We start from the raw sequence: 23067 nt of genomic DNA, 5'->3' as shown, positions 1-23067 counted from the left end.
ACGTTATCGTCTGCCTGCGCTTGGTCTGTACCTGTGGTACTCTGTTCTGCATTTTCTTACCGTTTTATCATGTACCACTTTACTGCATTGTATTTATTCCATCTGTATCTAAGACAAGATTTTCACTCGAAACCATTTATCTCGATGTCCAGGAAGGGGGCAGCAGTTGGGTTGGTTCTTGGTCCTCCAAAATGTTACACATGGAATTTAAACTGGAGGTGGTGAACGGAGGAAGGAGATTTTTGAAGAAGAGCGGTCTTAAATTTAATTGGGTTTGATTGTGTGACTATGGAGGTGTGCCACTTCCCTCCAATGAAGCGGCAAACATTCGGCGGGCAAGCTCTCCCGTCCCCGACGCCGCCGATGACGTCATTCCGCCGTTCGACGTCCACGTCCACGTCGGTCCACGTCGCGCATGTGGTGCTCGGTACTCCCGGAGGAGGACGCGGACCTTGTGAATTCTGAGCGCTGCTTGAGGGGAGCGGACGGGGGTAAGGGAATGTTTCCGAGGGCTTGTACTGAGGGAGAGGGCGATGCTCGGTGAGTGGCCCGCCGATGACCTTGGAATAACTTGGCTTACGGTGCATTGGCTCTGGTCCTTGCTGCCTAGAGGGTGAATCGCCCACCTGGAATTCTGGCTTTATCGAGCCGTGCTTTCGTGTCTTTCGACACGAAACGGACCGTGGGGCCAGTTTTTCTTCTGGGATGTTGCAGCAGTGTGAGTGATATCACACCGGCACTCCTGACAAGCTGACGGAAGCTGTAGTCTCTTGGTAGTGATTATGCAATGTCTTTCTGAGGACCATCTGTAGATTTATTTCTCTTGGATGTGAAATAGTAAATGCTGAAAGTACTCGACAGGTCAGGAAAAGTTAGAAATCAGACATTTGCTTTCAGTGTGTATCTTCGCGGACGGGAATAATACATATGGAATGATGTATTTGTACAAAACCTATCTGGATCCTCACGAATTTAGGATACTTTTAAAAACAAAAATACTTGCATTTTTGTTACTTTACTCACTTATAATGGTGGAACTATAACGTCAGTTGGCATGTGGCTTCTGTTGTCTCTTAAGTCTTGCTGAAATCAGCGGAAACAAAAACTAAACTGCAGGAGGAACTCATCAGGTCAGGCGGCGTCTGTGGAGGGAAATGAACAGGCGATGTTTTGGTCTGAGACCCGTCGTCAGGACTGACCTGTTCAGATGAAGGGTCTCAACACAAAACATCTACTGTTCATTTCCCTCCATAGTAACTACCTGCTGAGCTGAGCTCTTCCAGCATTTTGTGTGTTGTTCTTTCAACAGCAATCTGCCAAAGACCAATTTTGCAAAGTGTCGATTAGTTGAAGGATGTTGAGCAGTGAGCATGGGAATTCTGTCTCTGCCGATGATCATGTAGGATCTTTTATAAATGTGCATAGTATTTTGTCTTTGGCATTCAAAACAAAAGGCAACACTTTTGTCTGTGTAACACTTCCACAGCATTGCTTTCAAATGTGAGTCTGCATAGTCTCCGGAATTGGATAGTGCCACAACGGCCCAATTTTTGGGTGGGTTCGAAGTAAATTTATTATTGTACATGTATATCGCTATATGCCAGAATCAGGTTTTAATATCACTGGCATATGTTGTGAAACTTGTTTTTGCAGGCATTCTCAGTAGAATAGAGAACTACCATAGCATCAATGAAAAACTACACACAAAGACTGACAAACAACCAAAGTGTAAGACAAACTGTGCAAATAAATAATGCTGAGATAAGAGTTGTAGAGTCCTTGAAAGTGAATCCATAGGTTGTCGAGTCAGGTCATTGTCAAGGTGAGTGAAAGTATCTACGCTGGTTCAAGAGCGATAACTGTTGCTGAACCTGGTGATGTGGTACCCAAGGCTCCTAAACCTCCTCCCCGATGGCAGCAGTGAAAAAGGAACATGCCCTGGATGGTGGGGGTCCTTGATGATAATGGCTGTTGCTTCCTTGTGGATGTGCTCAGTGAGCGGGAGGGCTTTTCCTGTGATGGCTTGGGCTGTATCCGCCACTCTTTGTGTGAGTTTCTGTTCATGGATATTGGTGTTTCCATTCCAGGATATTCTCCACTAGGCATCCTTAGATACCTGTCAAATTTTTTAGATGACATGTCAAATCTGCGCAACTTCTAAGACAGTAGACATGCTGCCATGCTTCCTTTGTGATGGCACTTGTGTATTGGACCCAGGACAGATCCTCTGAAATGATAACCCCCCCAGGGAATTTAAGGTTACTGATCCCATAATGAAGATTGGCTCATGTACCTCTGGTTTCTTGTTCCTGTAGTATTTTCTCTTTGGTTTTACTGATGTTGAATGGAAGTTTTTATTTGTGACACCACTCAACCTGATTTGCAATCTCCCTCCTACGTGCCGATTCGTCACCAATCTTTAATCTCTTCTCAAGAAAGAACTTGAAGATATGCCACAATTTTGAAATGGTAGAAAAGATTGGTGGACATAAGAGAGGATGTTTCTCTTGTGGTGTGATCTGGACTAGGGGTGTGCTGATTTAGAAAATAAATAACTTCCCTTTTAAGACGAGGCAAATTTTTTCCTTGTTGTGAAACTTTGGAACTCTTCCTTAGTGTTTATTTTTTAAGGCTGATTCTTAATGCACAGAGGATTGAAAAGTCACGGGACAATCAGAAATGTGGAACTGATGTTATAATCAAGCTTGATCATGTGATTGAATCCTGCTCCTAATTTGTATGTTCATTTATTGGTGATTTTCTTTATGCTTGTCATTTATTGCTCAGTTCTGTCTCACTCCATTCATTATTTCTTCCACATGAATGCTGTTGCATGACAGAGCGACGGGGTATTAGTTTTCAGGAAGTGAACACTGGCTAAGAAAAATAAGGTCATGTTCATGTAGTGTGCTAACATCACTTGGTAAAAAGTGTGATGAATCCTTTTGACCAGCTTTCAAGGACTCTGCCACTCGTGTTCTCAGCATAGTTTACTTTTTTTATTTATACACTTTGCCTTTTACGTATTGGTTATTTGTCAATCTTCAAAAAGTCAAAGGTTCATTTTATTGTCAAAGTATGCCTTTATAATACTACTCTGATATTTGTCCTCCAGATAGATATGAAATACAGAAGGACCACGGAAGTTGTTGAAAGAAAAGGCATCAATCCCCCTCCCCCATATGAAAAGGGAAAAAAAAACTTTATGTATAGTTTTCCATAATTTATTTTGTATTTCTTTATTTTCCTGCTGGAAAATGAATCTCAAGGTAGTATATGGTAGCATATACTATACTTTGATAATAGATTTTATTTTGACTTTGAGTCTGCGTGTTTTCATGAAAAATGTTAATAATGATAGAAAGCATCATTCAAAATGGTTCTACGTGTTCAGGTAAATTTTCACCATTTGGCAGTTGATTGTGTCTTGCAGGCTATTGCATCCAGGCAGGTTTCTAAATGAGTAATTTCAAACTTCCACTTACAGTTGTGCAACTTGCCCTCTATGACTGCTGGGTTTCTCCAGTATTGCCCAGTGATAGTTGGGTTAAACTAGAGGTTAAGGGTGAAAGGTGAAGTTATTAAGGGGAGCTTGAGGGAGCTCATCTTCACTCAGAGGGTGGCAAGAGTGTAAAATGGTGGACCCAGGATCGATTTCAACACTTCAAGAGAAATTTGAATGAAAGGGATATGGAGGGCTATGGTCTGCATGCAGATCGATGAGATTAAGCAAATAAATAGTTCAGCATGGTCTAGATGGGCCAAAGGGCCTGTTTCTGTGCTGTAGTGCTCTATGACTTCGCCATAAACTTCCCCTTGAAAACTTTGTCTGCATATTTTAAGTGTTTGGTTACAGTGACCAAAATACTAGCACTTCTTTGAGATGTGGGAGGAAACTGGAGCTCCCAGCAGAACCCCATGCAATCTCAAGAAGAATGTGCAAATTTTATACAGATGGTATCGCTAGAGTGTTGAGCAGCAAAATGCACGAGATTTTTGAAATCAGATTTGGGTTAGTATCCCAAGGACTAGAGTACCGGACAAATGGAATTTGCTACAACTTGTTCAGCATACTCTAACTGGAACTAAATCTGCAACAGCAGAAAAGTGGTAGTATTCTGAGACTGGGACTGCATCTATGACAACTTTTTTGCATGATGGGAAACATTAGATGCCCACTTCACAGTTGCATTTTTCAATTGTGAGCAAGGAAACTGGGAGTTAGACAACCAAGCCTATCCTTAATCAATTCCTGCTTTCCAATTTTAAAGGTGAGGTAGTAATGATGCTGGCTGAATGGAATGAGGTGTGTGTGTGTCTCCCTCCCCAAAAAACTCATTCTTTGAATGGAATGAGGTGTGTGTGTGTGTCTCCCTCCCCAAAATACTCATTCTTTGAACTTGCCCTGTCTCAACTTAAGTGCATGCCCTCTGGTATTGACATTTGAACCCTGGGGGAAAAAGATGCAGGCTGTTTAGCTATGCCCCAATATACCTACAAACCTCCATCAGATCTCTGCTGTTCCAGAGAAGACAGCCCAAGTAGGTCCAACCTCTCCTTGTAGAACATGCCCTCTAATCCAGGCGGCATCGTGGTAAACCTCTTCTGCACCCTCTCCAAAGCCTCAACATCCTTCTTACAATGGTGCAACCAAAATTGAATGGAACACTGCAGTTGCAGGCTAGCTACAACGTAACTTCCTGACTCTAGCTCAATTCCAATTGATGAAGGCAAGCATGCCATAAGCCTTCTTAACCACCCTATCAACCCGTGTAGCCACTTTCAAGGAGCTATGGACTTGGACCCCAAGGTGCATTTGCACATCAACACACTTGGGGGGGTCTTGCCATTCAGTGTACTGTCTCTTCATTTGATTTCCTAAAGTGTAACACTTCGCATTTGACTAGTCTGAACTCCAGCAGGCATATGTTCTATGCCAGTCTTCTCTGCCATCCACGACACTACCAATCACCATTCTGTCTGCAAACTTACTAACCCAACCATCTTATGTTTTCATCCAGGTACTTTATATGTCTGTTAATTGGAGAAGTGCTTATTTGAGCCAACTCTTAAAGAATAAATAATAATTGAGCAGATAGCTGGGATTCCCTTCATTTATCTGGGACACAATGCCCCTTTAATTGGGGCAGGATATTGTTGCCAGATAGTTTCTAACTAGCATCAGTCATGTGTACTTGTACGGCTGTTAGACACTGCACAGTGCTTGGAGTGAACGATTCAGTTGCAGTTGTTTGTGTTCAAAAATCAGTGATTTTTGTCACCGATAAATGGTGAGAAATAAGCAGTCAGACAATTTAGAATTGCTTTGCTCAATGCGGTTTCAAGCATTAAGGCTTGGAGATGCTAGAGATGGCTGGGAGTGAAAATGAAATGCTTTCACTATTTCAACAAGTTATGAACTAAAAGAATTTGAAGGTATTGACAGTCATTTTGAATATTACAATGAAAGGAAGATTCAGAGGATGCAATTGTCAAAACCATTGTATGACGGCAGTCCATTATCTACACTAGGTGTTTGAGCTAATTTTGTTCATTTCAGTCAATAAAAAGAACACGGCAGCATACACTGGATTAATTCCTCCATCAATATCTATTGGGAACTACTACACAATTGTATAGAACTATAGTAGTATTGATAGTGTTCTAATTTGTTCTGTTTTCATTTAAATACATAATTTGTTACTCAGTTTAATGGTAGCGTGTCATTTTTTTAATACATTTTTAACTATTTCTATGAAACTTCAGCTAATAGGGGCAACTATTTGATTGGGCCAAAATGTGCTGGTACTGACGTGTCCCAATTAACTGGAATACACTGTATATCACAAACTGCAGAAGGGCCTGTATGCATCCCTGTGGAACACCACTAGTGTTGTGCCCTCGGCCCCCTCCTTTGTGAGAATCGCAAGAGCCCTAGTCAAGGGGGGGGGGGGGTCAACTGACCCAAGAGAGAGAGAGACGTGCGGAAGGCCACGTTCTCCTGAGAAGCAGAATAAAGGCGATATTGACTATTGTCTCATGAAGACCACGTGAAAAGCCCTCGGGCAAAGTGGGCTGGTTGAGAGAGAGATCGCATCACCTGCAACCTGATTGACACCTGCGATCCCGTGAAGAAGTATAAAGGAGGGTCTGAGGGGGGGACAACCCTCAGACGCACCAAGGAGACACCAAGGAAGCACGATACCGATTCCCGTGGGATCGGGAAGCCATTTTGAAGGAAGCCACGTGCGTTAGATTCCAAATTTTGAATCTGGCCAGAACCAACGGAAGACTGCTTTTAACTAACAACGGGGAAGCCTGCTCCCCTGATTCCAAGGATTTGCTCTGTAAAGACAACGGGCAAGTGTTTATCCTTTCTAAACCATCTCTCTCTCTCCAACGTGAAAACCCCAGCGGTTCCCAAAAGGGAAAAGCCTGAAAACTTCTGAGTGACTCTTTATATTTCAATTGGACTCAGTATTACCCCTAGACAACTATAGAGCTTATTTCTGATTGATTATTGTTACACCGGTGTTTTGGATTGAGTTTTGATGATGTATATGATCTGAATGTTTTGTATTAACCATATGTTTGTGCCCTTTTTTTTGAATAAAACGTTTGAAAATAGTAGCATCCGACTCAGCTGATCCCGCTATCTTTGCTGGTAAGTTACCTGGTTACGGGGTTACGTAACACTAGTCACAGACGTCCAGCCAGAATGAGCCCCATCAGCTACTACCCTCAGTGTTTTATGTGCAGGACAATTACGAATCCAAAGGGTAATTTCGCTGTGGATTCCATGCATCTTGGTCTTCTGAATGAGCCTCACCATTTAGATCTTGTCAATGCCTTACTAAAATCAATGTGGACTACATCCACAGCTCCACCTTTGTGACGTCCCAACTCTTACACTCAATCTTTTGGCCTACGAAGGCAGGCATGTCAAATGCTGCCTTCACTATCCTATCCACCTGTATTGCCATTTTCAGGGAGATCTGAGCTTGCACCCCAGAGTACCTTCAATAGGCTTGAGGAACCTGCGATTTAATATACATCTTCTTTTGCCCGTTATGCTGCTGGCGTTATGGGCAGCAATATAGGTCCTCCATCTCCGGTGGTGTTCACAGCTTCTTTCATCATGTCAGTCACTTCCCCTTGGTTTACTGTCAGTCCCGGATAGTGATTCGGGGGTACACAGATGTAGAAGGATACTTTATTGCTGTCTCTGTAACAGTTTTGTTTGACCAGTCAGGGTCGTTAGCCCTGAGCTGAATCCCTGAACCTGGAGGACTGGTGGACCATTCTAAGTTTGGCTCCACCCTTTGACCTAATTGGTGTGGGTGACCCCACCAAGAGCCAAAGCATAAAGCCTTGACTCTAAGCCAACATAGCTCTCCGGGTCATTGAGGCACAAGAGCCTCCAAACACAATGACAAGGTTGTGGAACTCTTGGGAATTTTATATTAAGTATTTAATGTCCCAAAATCTATTACTACACACCTGTTGGGATTTAGTTTCATCTGCTTAATATTTTTTTAGTTGTTCTAGTCCCTCCTATCTTTTCATGATCTTCTATATTATCTTCTACTTAACCCATTTTTGTGTTTTTGGCAAAGTTATTCATCAACCCACCTATATACTTTACATACAGTCGGCCCTCCTTATCCGCGGGGGATTGGTTCCAGGACCCCCCGCGGATACCAAAAAACGTGGATGCACAAGTCCCTTATTTAACCTGTCTCAATGCGGTGGTCTTTAGGACCCAGCGGAACCCCAGACCTTATTTAACCTGTCTCAGTGCGGTGGACATTAGGACCCGGCAGTGGAGCACTGAATCCGCAGTGTTTCTGTTCACGAAAATAATCATGATCATGATTGAAAATAAAGTGGAAGTAATAAAGCGATCGAAAAGAGGTGAGACGCCGTCGGTCATTGGAAAAGCGTTAGACTACAGTCAGTCAACGATTGGAACAATTTTAATGGAGCATTTCAAAGGCCCTGCCCCGATGAAAGCTACAATTATTACTAAGCAAGGCAGTGGTTTAGTTATTGAAATACTTATGTTTCTTAAGTGTTTTATATGCATAGAAAGGTAAAATATATACTATATACTAAGACAAACGTTTTACTAACTGAGGCTACATAATACCGGATGTACCTGTTCTGACTTAAAGACGGACTCAGGAACGGAACTCGTTCATAACCTGGGGACTGCCTGTACTTTAAAATCATCTCTAGATTGCTTATAATACCTAATACAATGCAAATGTTATGTAAATAGTTGTTATACTGTATTGTTTAGGAAAAATGACAAGAAAAAATAGTCTGTACATGCTCAAACAACGAGTGCTGGAGAGAGAACTTTCGGGTTTTCCTGATCCACGGTTGGTTGAATCAGCGCATGTGAAATCCGCGGATAAGGAGGGCCGACTGTACATTAAAACAACAGTGGTCGCAGTACCAATCCCTGGGGTAAAATACTGGTTACGAACTTCTAGTCAGAAAAACATCCTGGACCACTGCCCCCTGCTTCAAATCACCGTTAGCTTCTGAACTACGACGTTTGTAGTTTGCCAAGACACCCTGGATCCCATGTGCCTTATCCTCCTGGTCCAGTCTACTATATAGGACTTTGTCAAGATCCACATACCTGCCTTGATCAAATTTCATCAGTCCCTGCTCTTTAAAGTGTCCCTTAGAATTATTTTCACTCATTTGACTACTCCTCTCTGGTTTATCCCTGCAGCACCTTCTAAATAAGGGAGCTGTAGTAACTATCTTCCAGTCTTCTTGCACCTTGTCTGTGGCTGAGGAAGATGCAAAAATCTCCATTAGGGCCCCACTGATCCCCTCCCCAGCTTTTCATTGCTTCTGGGAAAGATCCTGTCAGGCCCTGGCGATTTTGTCTATCTAAATGTGCCAAAATTTTATCACTTCTTCCTGACACAGAAATATTTTAGATATTAATGAACCCCTCCTTCCCTGACCTCTATCCTTCATACCCCTGGTGATTATTAATAAGACGTATTCATTTAGGATCCCACTGCTATCTCCTGGCATTACACATAGGAAGGGACCTATTCTATCCTGAGTTACCAGTTTCTAAACTCTGTTACATTCCCTACAGCCCTCAAAGGACTCGCTCAATACTGTTGGCTATACATGACATTTGTTTCCTCCTTACTTCTGAACAAATGTTTTGTTTCTTGGCCAAGGTCCACTAATGTTACTTTCTTCACTTTGTAGGTCAGGCAGCATGCATGGAAATGAATAAACAATTGACATTTCGGACTGAGAAGGAAGGGGGAAGTTGTCAGAATAAAAGGGGGGGGGGTGAGGAGAAGGAAGACAAGCCGGAAGGTGAGAGGTGAAGCCAGGTGGGTGGGGCAGGGGGCTGAAGTGGAAACTGGGAGGTCATGTGGAAAAGGCAAATGACTGGAGAAGGAGGATTCTGATAGAGGAGAGTGGATCATGGGAGAAAGGAAAGGAGGAGGAGCATCAGAGGCAGGTGAGGAGAAGAGGTAAGAGCCAGAGTGGGGAAATGAAGAAGGAAAACTTTACTGGAATTTGGAAAAATCAATGTTCATGGCATCAAGTTGGAGGGTTCCTAGTCAGAATAGGAGGTGTTACTGCTCACCTGAGAGTGGCCTCGTGGCAAGAGGCCGTGAACTGACAACCAGAACGGGAATGATGATTGGAATTAAAATGGTTGGCCACCAGGAAATTCTGCTTTTTGCGTATGGAGCAGAGGTGCTCAACAGAGCGGTCTCCCAATCTACATCGGGCCTCACCAATGTAGAGCAGGCCACATCATCAGCATTGGATACAATAGATTACCCCAGCAAATTCACAGGTGAAGTGTTGCCTCACCTGGAAGGACTGTTTGGGGTCCTGAATGGAGGTGAATGGACAGGTGTAGCTCTTCTACTTGCAGGGACAAGTTCCAGGAGGGAGATGAGTGGGGAGGGACGAACGGACAAGGGAATCGTGGAGGGAATAATCCTTGTGGAAAGCGGTGAGTGTGGGGGAGGTAAAGATGTGTTTGGTGCTAGGGTCCCGTTCAGAATGGTGGAAGTTGCAGAGAACAATCTGTTGGATGTGAGGCTTATGGGGTGGTAGGTGAGAATAAGGGGATCCTTCCTCCACCATTGATGGTGTCCCTCACCCACATCTGCTCCATTTCCTGAACATGTGTGTTCATCCCATCTTTCTTCCGAGTTTCAGGCTAGAGATATTTTATGAGAACGTCTGTAAATAGTACCCATAGTCAAGCCTAATTTAGTTTGTACTGGAAAAACTGGATTCATCAGTTGTGTGCTGGGACATTTAGTTTTGTGTTCCTACTAATGGTAGTTTGACTGAGCTGCACACTTGGTTGAATGCCGCTTGCGGTGGTTTAGTTGGCTGGTACATTTTTGGGGTTGCCTGAGCTTCTGAGTTGTTGCCAGATGTTCCAGTGAACCAGGCTGGCCAATGTTCATCCCATCAATCATGGGGCAAATATATACAACTGGCCTTTGTTCACAAATGGAACACTCATCGGGGAGTATTCAGTCATATTCAGGGAATTTGTCTGGTTCAAGCTTGCGACATTTTCTTAGGTTGTGTTTAATCGTTGGTTTGATCTCTGCATGCAGTATATACCGTATCAAGGAGGACTTTTGTGTTCCGTAACTATAAGTAAGGGAATAACAATGAATGGCTGTTGCAGATGTAACTGCATTGAGCAATTGAAGCTAATAGCTCACCTGTACTTTCCAAACATATTGTCCTGATGACGAAGTTCTATCATTGGTGTAGGATAAATTACACTCTAGCTAATCTTGTGATTGCAGCATTCAGTGCGTAATTAATGTGATAGGTGTTCATGTTAATAGACTATATGGTCTCCCAAGATACAGTGTAAGTAAAACGCCTTTACTTTACTGCTTTATATTTTATTCTTTGTTTACTGAATGCTTGCTCACGGAATTAAATCTAGCTATTGAGCACTGCTTTCAAATTCAAACAAAAGCATTTCAGTGTGCCAATAACATGTTATTTTTTAAAGCACGTATTAAGCACCTATCTTGTATGAATATTTTATGAGCAAGTGTGTGTTGTGGCTCTTGTGAAAATTAGAGGAAGAATTGACAATTTAATTTGTACTTAACTGGAAAATAAAATGTTAGTTCTAGTAATGGTGTTAGTATTCATTAATATTTTGATGAGAACTTTCAGATCTACTCTTTTGAATCATATAGTTCAATGCATTTACTTAGTTTCCATGTGCCATTACGTGGAAATGAGTATACGAGTACTGACCTATTAAGGTTTAAGTTGTAATCAGAGATAACACAAATTAAGTTTGTACTCCTGCAAATACTGACTTCATAGAGATGTTTATTAGGTTCCCTGAGGCAGTAGGGAAAATCAGCAGGTTTTAAAATTGTCTCCCAATGATCCTTTGGTCTCAGTATCTGAGGACGATGTGCAGGCTGCCTTCAAGGAAAGCATCCAGTCCAGACGGAGTCCCTGGCCAAGTACTGAAGACCTGTGCTACCCAACTGGCTAGTGTACTCATGGATATCTTCAACCTCTCGCTCCGGCAGTGTGTTGTACCCACCTGCTTCAAGCAGCTTCAGTCTTACCGGTTGGTGTCCAAGAAGAGTATGGTAACCTGCTTCAATGACTATTGCCCAGTTGTACTTGCATCCACAGTGATGAAGTGTTTTGAGAGGCTGGTGTTGAAACATATCAGCTCCTGTCTGACTGACAACTTGAATTTTTCCAATTTACCAACCGAGGCATCTGCTGTAGTCCTGTTGCTATTTCATTGGCTCTTCACACAGCCCTGGAACATCTGGACAGCAAAGATGCATATATTAGGATGTTCTTTATTGATTACAGCTCAGCATTTAATACCATCATCCACTCAGACCTGATCAGTAAACTCCAAGACCTGGGCCTCAATACCCCTTGTGCAATTGGATACCTGATAGATAGATAGATAGATAGATAGATACTTTATTCATCCCCATGGGGAAATTCAACTTTTTTTCCAATGTCCCATACACTTGTTGTAGCAAAACTAATTACATACAATACTTAACTCAGTAAAAAATATGATATACATCTAAATCACTATCTCAAAAAGCATTAATAATAGCTTTTAAAAAGTTCTTAAGTCCTGGCGGTAGAATTGTAAAGCCTAATGGCATTGGGGAGTATTGACCTCTTCATCCTGTCTGAGGAGCATTGCATCGATAGTAACCTGTCGCTGAAACTGCTTCTCTGTCTCTGGATGGTGCTATGTAGAGGATGTTCAGGGTTTTCCATAATTGACCGTAGCCTACTCAGCGCCCTTCGCTCAGCTACCGATGTTAAACTCTCTCACTGCAAGTGATTTCCTCACTTGCAGACCCCAGTCAGTTTCGATTGGCAAAAATGGTCTTGACCTAAAACGTCAACTACTCTTTTCCATAGATGATGCCTGGCCTCCAGTATTTTGTGTGTTCCTCCACAATAGCCATCAGCACAGGAACAATGCAGGGATGTGTACTTAGCCCCCTGCTTTACTCGCTTTACAGCTGTGACTGTGTGGCTAAGTACAGCTCCAACACCACACACGTTTGCTAATGACACCACTGTTGTGGGCTGTATCAAAGGTGGTGATGAATCAGCATACAGGAGGGGGATTGAAAAACTGGCTGAGTGGTGTAATAATAACAACTTCTCACTCATTGTCAATAAGACCAAGGAACTAATAGTAGACTTTAGGAGAGGGAAACTAGAGGCTCAAGAGTCAGTAATCACTGGAGGATCAGAGGTGGAGAGGGTCAATAACTTTAAATTCCTAGGTGCCACTGTCTCAGAGGACCTGTCCTGGACGCATAAATGTAATTGCAAAGAAAGTACATCAGGGCCTCTACTTCCTGAAGAGCCTGCAGAGATTCGGCATGTCATCCAAAACCTTGGCAAACTTTGATAGAAATGTGGTGGAAAGTGTGCTGACTGGCTGCATTATGGCCTAGTACAGGAACACCATGCCTTTGACTGGAAAATCCTACACAAGATAGTGGATTTGGCCCAGTACTTCATAGGTAAAGGCCTCCCAACCATTGAGCACATCTACATGAAACATTGCTGAAGAAAAGAAGCATGCTTTATCAAAGATCCTTACCATCCAGGCCATGCTCTCTTCCCGGTGCTGCCATCAGATAGAAGGTACAGGTGCCTCGGGACTCGCACCACCAGGTTCAAGAACAGTTACTACCCCTCAACCATCAGGCTCTTGGACAAAAGAGGATAGCTACATTTCTGGTGTTCCCACAGCCAATTATCTCACTTTAAGGACTCTATCTTGTTATTTCATGCTCTCATTATTTATTGCTATTTATTTATATTTACATCTGCACAGTTTGTTCATTGATCCTGTTTACAGTTACTGTTCTTTTGATTTGTTAAGTGTGCCTGAAGAAAAAAGAAACTCGGTTGTACATAGTGACATGTATGTACTCCGATAATAAATTTTACTTTGAACATTAATGATTCACCATGTTTTTAATGATCCAATATCATGGAAGAGAAAGCCACGTAATTCAAGTTTAAAAGCATAAGATAACTTTTGCCATAAGCAAGAGTTGGAAGTGTAAAATTAGAAATGGGCTTAGGAAATTAGTTAAATTTAGAGAAATATCTAGTCATCAATTGTGTACGTAAACAAAATGAATAAGTTCAAAGTAAAATTTATTATCAGAGTACATAAATGTCACCACATACAACAGATTTGTTTTCTGCAGGCATACTTAGCAAGTCTATAGAACAGTAACTGTAAACAGGATCAATGACTAACAAACTGTGCAATAATAAATAATGAGCATGAAACAACAAGATAAAGAGTCCTCAAAGTCAGACATTTACATGTGGGAAAACCTGAAGTAGAATGAGTGTAGTTATCCCCTTTTGTTTGAGAACTTGATGGTTGAGGGGCAGTAACTGTTCCTGAACCTGGTGATGTGAGACCTGAGGCACTCTACCCGATGGCAGCAATGAGAAAAGAGCATGGCTCGGGTGGTGTGGATCTTTTGATAATGGATGCTCTTTCCTATCACATCGTTTCATGTAGATGTTACTGTGGTGTAGTTTAAAGCCAGCAACAGTGGAGTCCAAAAGGACAAGGATCTATATAGAGTTCATTAAAATACTATGGACAGGTACAGAAGATAAACTGAAATGCTAATGCATCCTGCACTTTGTATTTCATCCTCATGGTAGTAGATGTTGTGTCAGTCCCATCAGTGAATAATTTGGACATTATGTCACCATCTATGTACAGATCTTGGAAACAGAACTGCTTAGACTAACCAGAATAATGTCTCAACAGGAAGGGTCCCACTTCAAAAAGAAACTGTAGGACCTATGAGTGTACTCCGTGGAATTTTTAAAAGATTAGGTGATGTTATTGCAGATTTGGAGGTATCGAGGGTAACCTTTTGCACCAATTATAGAGACAAGAACTAGTGGGTAAAAATTAGTGTCAGGCCTTTGCAGTGTTTCTGAATGTACTTTTCAATGTGGAAATAACGCTTCATACTGGATCTGAGATTGCTGGATTTGGTTGTTCAAAAGCTGTATAATGTAACACACACAAATTGCTGGAGGAACTCGGCAGGCCAGGCAGTGTCTGTGGAGAAGTGTAAACAGTTGACATTTTGGGCTGAGACCCTTTTTCGTGTTTGTAGTCTTATGTACTTAAATCTTATTAAACACAATAGCTGAATCACCAACTGTTTGATTGTGATTGGAAAATATCTACCTCTGATTTTGAGTGCTGAGGTAAACTGGGCAGTTTTTTGTGGCTGCTGTGCCTTTATTATAAAGCAAAAATAACCTGCTGATGCTGAATAACAGAAGTGAAAAGAAAGGCCATATTCAGCAGGTCAAAAAAATGAAAGGTAGAGGTCATAGCAGGGATACTGCCTGAACCGCTGATTGTTCATATCGTAGAAAAAACAGTCGGAAACATTAAAGTGTTTGCAGGAAATAATTCCAGAATCATGAGATTCTGGAATGTTTCCAAAGGGCTGGAAAATTGTAAATTGTTACTCTTTAAGAATGGAGGGAAGTAAAAGACAGGAAATTATAGACCAGTTTGCCAGACTTCAATGGTTGCTAAGATGCTAGAATCCATTATTAAGAATGAGCTTTTGGGGTAACTTGATACATGATATAATAGGCTGAAGTCAGCATGATTTCCTTGAGGGGAAATTTTAGAGGACCTACATGTTGGAATTCCCTGAGGAAATGACAGGCAGGGTAGACAAAGGAGAGTCAATGGATGCTGTTTTCTTTGACATGATGCTGCACTTGAGGCTGCTTAACAAGGTAAGAGCCCATGGTATTTTAGGAACGATAGAAGTTTGATTGGCTGGCAGAATGCACAGAGTGGGAATAAAGGGGCTATTTTCTGGTCAGCAGCCAGTGACTAGTTGTCTGCTACTTTTCATGCTATATGTTAATGATCTGGATAATGGAATTCATGACTCTATGGCCAGGTTTGCAGAGGATACTAAGATAGTTGGAAAGCCAGGGAGTCTGCAGAAGGACTTGGGCAGATTGGGAGAATGGGTGAAAGAAATGGCAGATGAAATACTTCATTGCAGGTATAAGGTCATACACTTTGGCTGAAGGAGTAAAGACTGTAGACTATTTTCTGAACAGGGAGCAGATTTAGAAACTGGAGGTGCAAAGGGATTTTGGAGTCCTAGAGCAGGATTTCAGGATTTCTTAAAGGTTAACTTGGAGGTTGAGCAGTAGTAAAGAAAGCAAATGCAATGTTAGTGTTCATTCTGAAGACTAGAATATAAGAGCAAGGATATAATGGAGAGGCTTCCTAAAGCATTAGTTAGACTGCATTTAGAGAATTGTGAACAGTATTGAGCCCCATATCTGAGAAAGAATTTGCTGGCATTGGAGAGGGTCACAAGAATGATCCCAGGAGTAAAAGGGTTAATACTTCAGCATTTGATGGCTTTTGGCCTGTATTCATTAGTTTACAAGAATGAGGGCAAATTTTATTGAAACCTACTGAATATTGAAAGAACCAGATAGTGGACGTAGAGGGGATGTTTCCAATTGTGGGAGATTCTAGGACCAAAGGGCATAACCTCAGAATACAAAATTCAAAAGTTCAAAGTAAATTTATTATCAAAGTACATGTATGTCACTGTATACAAACCTAAGATTCATTTTCTTGTGGGCATACTCAATAAATCCATAATAAAATAATCAATATAGAATCAGTGAAAGACTGCACCAACTTGGGCATTCAACCAGTTTTCCAAAAACAGCAAGTTACGCAAATACAAAAGAAAGAAATATTAATAAATAAAGGACATTCCTTTAAAACAGACAAGGATGAATTTCTTTAGCCAGAGGGTGGTGAATCAGTGGAATTCATTGCCACGATATAGTCAAGTCATCGGGTAGATTTAAAGTGTAGAATCTCAGATGGGAATAAGGTGGTTTACTGGAGCATGATAGACTGGCTAGTTGAGTGGTGTTGCAATAGCATTGTCACACACAACCTTAGCAAAGCCAGAGGACTGATTGTGAATTTCAGTACAGGAAAGTTGGGTGAATATACCAGTCCTCATCACTGTTCACGCCAAGCTGGACTGGTGTGTGGTCACACAGTAAACTAAATACTCCCATGCATGTAGCCTTTGTTTGTCGAGTAGCTGAAACTTCTTATGCCGATGTTGTGAAATATCCTGTAATTATATAAATATAATCCATAAATTTTCTAAATAATAAGCGTACAACAATCTATGAAACCTATTAGTGTTTCAATGTATTTACATTGTCAGGGTTTCAAATTACAACAGTGTTGCAGATTGTAACAGTAAACACAGATTGGAAGTCAGTAAGTAGCTCATTGTTAATGAACTGCCAGCCCACTGAACACTGACTCCGTCTAATCAAGACATTTTACTTTTGCCATCATATCTGTCAGTTGTTTTGACTTCCTGACGAAGTTTACTTGGTTGTGAGTTGTGGTTTGTGCTTGTAATGTGAAAAATTTCTAAATTCTGACTTTTTTTTTGGTAAGTAATCAAAAGTGTGTTATTTAAAATTTTCCTTTATAAATATTCATAGTATGAATATTACCAAAAAAGGCATTTAAAGTGTCGCACAGTTTTCAGGCTGTGTTTTAAAAAAATATATATTCTTGCTCAGAGCAATGACTCGTCTGCGCAGCTGTATTAAAAATAAATAAGAGGGAACATTTCAGGGGTCAGTGGTGGAAAGGGTGAGCAGCTTCAAGTTTCTGGGTGTCAACATCTTTAGGGCATCTATTCTGGGCCCAACACATTTCACCAGCAGCTCTACATTAGGAGTTGAAGGAGATTTAGTGTGTAACTAAGACTCTAGCAAGTCTCTACTAATGTACAGTGGAGAGTGTTCTGACCGGTCGCATCTGGTATGGAGGCTCCATTGCATAGAATCACAAGAGGCTGCAGAGGGTTGTAGACTCAGCCGCTCCATCATGGGTAAGACCTTCCCCACCATCAAGAGCGTCTTCAGGAGGTAGCATTCCAAGAAGGTGGCAGGCATCCATCACCATCAGAAACATGCTCTCTTCATGTTACCACTGTCAGATATAGGAGGTATAGGAGCTCGAGTTCAGAGCAACTTCTTCCTGTCTGCTATCAGTTTTCTGAACAGTCCGTGAGCCCATGAATTTTATGTCATTTTTCCTTTCTTTTGCACTTCCTACTTGTTTTTTGTAAAGCATGTTTTTGAGTCCTTGCACTACACTGCTGCCGCAAAACAAAATTCATGTGATATGTCAGAAAGAAAATGACTGGAAGTCATTCTGCAAGTCAAGTAGCATCTCTGAAAGTAGAAACAGAATTGATCTTTCATGTGAAAAGCTCTTGAGGAAAAAAGCAAGTTTGTTTTCCTCATTGCTGCTGCAAGTTAAAACTATGGATAGAACTGAGGGTATATCTCTAATAGGGAAAGACCAGTCTAAGGACCATATATCCTGACAGGAATAAGTTAGGAAATACTTGATTGGATATGTGCAGTGGACAAACTGCCATTTAAGAAGTTATGTCTTTAAATGGAAAAACAGAACAAATTAGAACACTACCAATACTACTACAATACTATAAAACTGTATGAGGTGCTAATAGTTACCAATGAAGGAATTAATCCAGTGTAGTTGCTCTGTTCTTCTGCTGTAAATAAAATCAGCGCAGACACGTAGTGTAGGTAATGGACTGCCTTCATACAACCCTTTCAAGGGTTGCATCATCAAAATCTTCCTTTTCACTGTAACATTCAAGATGATTGTCAACACCTTCAAACTCTTCGCAGTTCCTAACTTGATGAAGAAATGAAATGATTCAATTTTTACTCCTTGCTGTTTCTGGCATCTCCAAGCCTGAATGCTTGAAACCGCAGTGAGCAAAAAGTTCTGGATTGTCTTGCTGCTTATTTCTCGCCAACTATAAAAAATCACTGCTTTTTGAACACCAGCACATGAAGCTGACACTATTTAAAAAAAATGTTTGCTTTCAGCGTGGTCCAGTGACAAATGGCCACACAAGTGCGATTGACGCTAGTTAGAAACTGTTTGGCAGCAGCCTCCTGTTTCAATTAAGTGGCACAGTATCCAAATAAACAAAGGGAATTCTGGTCATTTTCTAGATTAGTTTTTGTTCTTTAAGTGTTGTCCAAGTAAGGGGCTGCCCTGATTAACAAATAGCCCAATTAACTAGAGTCCATCGTATTACAGACACCTCATGTACTGCAAGATCTGCAGTAGTATCTCTGGGAAATCTTAAAGAGCACCATGGTCTTTCCAATAACTATCTCTTGTATGTTTTTAAATGAGCAATTCTCATGGGGTGCTCTCTTAATAATACATTGAAGAATTAAAAACCAGCCCTGGAAACCATGCTACCAATGTAATTGCACAGTCAAGTGCTACACTGCCTGAGTTGTCCCTTTGAACCTTTCAACCAGAAGAATATCGGGGAACAAAGATATCACCTGATTTAGTCAATGAAAAGCAGCGGTGGAACGCTCCCTGCTTCGGATACAGTTATCTTGTCTGGTTAAAATGGAGAGCAGGAGAAACTGTTTATTTTATAAACTTTCAACCCACTTGGAATTGCAGTAAAGTGGAATAGTATTTGACAGCTAGCTGATAGTGTCAAAATGGAAAAGTTATAGAAGCTGAAAACCCCAAAACTTGCATCTTAGTGGGAATTTAGATTTAATTCAATTTCCTTTGTGCATTTTCATCAGTGCTTCATTGTGTGAGACAGCATATTCCATTAGCTTTCCAGTTAGTGAGTTTTTCAGTCATCCAGGTGATAGAATGTAGAACAAAACAAAGAAACTGCATGTTCTGGAAGTCCAACATGAAACAGGAAATACTGTAAGTAGCAGATCTGTCGGTGTTTGTTATAGCAAAACTCTAAATCATTTCAAGTCAAGTCAACTTTTATTGTCATTTCGACCATAACTGCTAGTACAGTGCATAGTGAAAATGAGACGTTTTTCAGGATCATGGTGTTACATGACACAGTACAAAAAACTAGACCGAACTACGTAATACAAAAAAACAACACAGAGAAAGCTAACACGAGGAAATCTGCAGATGCTGGAAATTCAAACAACAACACACACAAAATGCTGGTAGAACACAGCAGGCCAGGCAGCATCTATAGGGAGAAGCGCTGTCGACGTTTCGGGCCGAGACCCTTCGTCAGGACTAGGACTTCGTCAGATAAAGCTACACTAGACTACAGACCTACACTGGGCTGCATAAAGTTCAAATCTTTCATTAAAGAAAATGTTAAGTGTAAGGTTGATGCAGAGAAAGGTAGAGGAACGAGAAATGTGTGTTGTACAAAAATACATCAGTACTGTCAAAGCTCTATAAAACTAGCACCGTTATATCACTTGAGTCAACAGACCACTGAAGGATTTGAGGCAAATTAAGTAAGTTCTGATTTATAGCTATTGAAGGGGAAATGACATTGAACTACAAGGAAAAGATTTTATTGAAATTTGATTAGATTTTCAAATGAGTAATTTTAATGTTGGAAGTATGGTGGTTTGTGGGGGAATAAAGCAAACACAAATAAAAGCTATATTCATAAATCCATTTAAGAAATTAACCAGGTAAATGCCCATTCTTTTTATTTTCAAAAATAAGTTTATCAAAAAAAAAATGAGGTCATTATCCTATCTTGTACCAGGCTTCATTCACTCCCCTGAACTCCCTGCTTGTATTGTTTCTGCCCATTTCCATTCTCAGGCCCACAGTCATTTCAGTAATTACACCATTTTGCTCCTCCAGCTTAAATCTAGCTCCTCAATCTAGCTTAAATACTACAGCACAGAAGTTCACTCATTAGTTCATTCTGGCCTAGTTCCATCTACCCACACCCAGGCCCTATCTCTCTCGTATCTTGTACCTATCCAAATCTGTTTCTTCAGTTTTAGTCCAGCATTGCCCAAGCACCTTGATAGAAGGAATATAGATCCTCCTTTTTTGACCCCTGATGTAACCTCTTTGATATTAGTTCATTCTGGCCTAGTTCCATCTACCCACACCCAGGCCCTATCTCTCTCGTATCCTGTACCTATCCAAATCTGTTTCTTCAGTTTTAGTCCAGCATTGCCCAAGCACCTTGATAGAAGGAATATAGATCCTCCTTTTTTGACCCCTGATGTAACCTCTTTGATCTCACTTTTCAAGATCCTTCCTGTTCTGACTCAACATCTATTCACGCTCACTGACTTTATTGGTGAGCATGTAAAATTGATGCAACAACAGCACAGTTGTGAAAAGAAAGCTACCCATTAATTTCCCACTTCGAGGCTCAGTGTATTCAGAAGTGAACAGAGCTTTTGCAGCTTTGCTAATGAGTTAGTGCTGACTTTTATTTCAGATACAGTAGCAGTTTAAAGTGAAGTCTCAAGGGCCTTTTTAATTGATTAATTTAGGAGAACATTTATTAAAAGAAAGTATGGCTTTGTTGGGTGAGTGAGTGGTGCAAACTGTAGACAGTCATATGTGCATTAAATTAATATAGTTTTATTCTGGTAATTTTAAACCTAGCATGCGATAGAGGAAATATACAATTAATAGGGTATGGTTGGGTTTAAGACGTATGAAACCTGCTCTTTACTGATTCTGTAGTCTTTCAAATGAATGTAATCTTCTATTCTTTCCCAACATCTTGTGCGCTTTATCAAAAGCTTCACAAATGATTTACTCTTGGATATTGTAGTAGATAACTTGGATAATCCTGTCAAAGCCAAATATATTTTTGTAAACATTTAGATTAACTTCAGCATCTCTTAAAGCCCTTATTTTCTGTCACCACCTTTCTACTTCATCGCTCTGTCTTATTCCATTCACTTTTGTCTTGAATCTTTCTGTATCTAATATTCCTAGAATTGGCTCAGGTCTGCTCATGTTACTCAGTGGGAAAACCCAAGTGTTAAACAATTGAAGAATGCTTTCACTATTCTCTATTGCAGAATCCCGCAACCATGGAAGCATAGAAACATAGAAAACCTACAGCACAATACAGGCCCTTCAGCCCACAAAGTTGTACTGAACATGTCCCGACCTTAGAAATTACTAGGCTTTCCTATAGCCCTCTATTTTACTAAGCTCCATGTACCTATCTAAAAGCCTCTTAAAAGAACCTATCGTATCCACCTCCACCACCGTTGCCGGCAGCCCATTCCACACACTCACCACTCTCTGAGTAAAAAAAACTTACCCTTGACATCTCCTCTGTACCTACTCCCCAGCACCTTAAACCTGTGTCCTCTTGTGGCAACCATTTCAGCCCTGGGAAAAAGCCTCTGACTATCCACATGATCAATACCTCTCATCATCTTGAACACCTTTATCAGGTCACCTCTCATCCTCCTTTGCTCCAAGGAGAAAAAGCCGAGTTCACTCAACCTATTCTCATAAAGCAAGCTCCCCAATCCCAGCAACATCCTTGTAAATCTCCTCTGTGCCCTTTCTATGGTTTGCACATCCTTCTTGTAGTGAGGTGACCAGAACTGAGTGCAGTACTCCAAGTGGGGTCTGACCATGGTCCTATATAGCTGCAACATTACCTCTCGGCTCCTAAATTCAATTCCACGATTGATGAAGGCCAATACACCATATGCCTTCTTTACCACAGAGTCGACCATCACAGCTGCTTTGAGCGTCCTGTGGACTCGGACCCCAAGATCCCTCTGATCCTCCACACTGCCCAGAGTCTTACCATTAATACTATATTCTGCCATATTTATAACCTCCCTGTTCTCCTTAACTTAATCTGTTTCTGGCACAAAATGGTGGAGTTACTCAGCAAATTAGTCAGTATCCATGGAGGGGAACATACAGTCAACTGAGACCCTTGATCAGAACCTCTGGTCTGTATTTCTTCTGCTTAACCCCTATTCTTTTACATATATTTTTCCCCCACTGATTTTCTCTTTGCAGATGCCCAACTTTGCACTTAAACTGCACCTGGAGAAGTTCTGTTCTCTTCATGATCTGTGTTCATGAAGTGTCCGGCATTCAGCAGCAGGTTTATTATTGATATGTCTTGACATTTGTTGTTTTGCAGCAGCAATACAGTGCAAGACCTTAAAAAATTAATATGTTGCAAAAGGGGAATAACTAGGTAGTGTTCATGGAATGTTCAGAAATCTGATGACAAAGGGGCAAGAAGGTGTTCTTTAATCATTGAATGTGGGTCTTCAGGCTTCTGTAACTCCTCTCTGATGGTGGTAGCAAGACGAGGATACGTCCGGGATGGTGAGGGATATATTTAGAAAAAGTCAGTATCATTCCCTAATTGGCCCTCAGGGTGGAGGAGCAACACTTTATATTCTCTGGGTAGCCTCCAACCTGATGTCATGAATATCAATTTCTTATGGTAATTTTTTTCCTAACCCTCCACTCATCTTCTATTAATCTCTCGAGCCTTTTATCTCTTCTCACCTGACTGTCACTTCACCCGGGTCCCTTTCCCACTCTCCTCT

General features: G+C 41.1%; 1 protein-coding gene across 2 annotated transcripts in view; it reads left to right on the top strand.

The window, feature by feature from the left end:
- Nucleotides 1–382: 382 nt before the first annotated feature.
- The window catches only part of slc31a1 (solute carrier family 31 member 1), a 73793-nt gene continuing 51108 nt past the window's right edge, over nt 383–23067 (top strand). The window contains exon 1 of one of the 2 annotated variants that reach the window (XM_073052183.1): nt 383–491. The gene's annotated coding sequence lies outside the window, so the exon portion shown is untranslated. Of the gene's footprint in view, nt 492–519; nt 541–23067 lie in introns of those variants that run through there. The other variant, XM_073052184.1, reaches the window with a different exon arrangement.

The sequence above is a fragment of the Hemitrygon akajei genome, chromosome 7 (assembly GCF_048418815.1).
Source record: "Hemitrygon akajei chromosome 7, sHemAka1.3, whole genome shotgun sequence".
NCBI lineage: Eukaryota > Metazoa > Chordata > Chondrichthyes > Myliobatiformes > Dasyatidae > Hemitrygon > Hemitrygon akajei.
Note: the sequence above shows the minus strand (reverse complement) of the source record. Positions and strands in the feature narration are given on the sequence as shown.